This window comes from Diachasma alloeum, unplaced genomic scaffold (assembly GCF_001412515.2).
Source record: "Diachasma alloeum isolate Michigan unplaced genomic scaffold, Dall2.0 Dall_scaffold_00501, whole genome shotgun sequence".
In the NCBI taxonomy this organism is placed as follows: domain Eukaryota; kingdom Metazoa; phylum Arthropoda; class Insecta; order Hymenoptera; family Braconidae; genus Diachasma; species Diachasma alloeum.
The window spans coordinates 73,170-73,396 of record NW_021680633.1 but is presented as its reverse complement, the minus strand read 5'-3'; the positions used below and the strand labels follow the sequence as shown (position 1 = coordinate 73,396).

General features: G+C 57.7%; 1 protein-coding gene across 1 annotated transcript in view; it reads right to left on the bottom strand.

The window, feature by feature from the left end:
- Nucleotides 1–227, bottom strand: part of LOC107042676 — a 7,899-nt gene that overhangs the window by 2,973 nt on the left and 4,699 nt on the right. The window lies entirely within an intron of this gene.

Sequence of the window (227 nt, the reverse complement as noted above, 5' to 3'; positions counted from 1 at the left end):
TCGGCTGAGTAGTCTGACACGACCTCGAGATGGACCGCTGAGGTGGTCATGCAGACAAAGATAGCCAACCAGCCTTTGTACGACTTGTGTCCCCACCCTTTCCAGGACTGTAGAGACACTGGGCCGGCATAGTCGATCCCAGTGTTGAGAAAGGCTCGAGCGGGAGTGAGTCTGGCTGGTGGCAACTGGCCCATGAGCTGTTGAGCGCGTACTCCACGTTGGCGAGT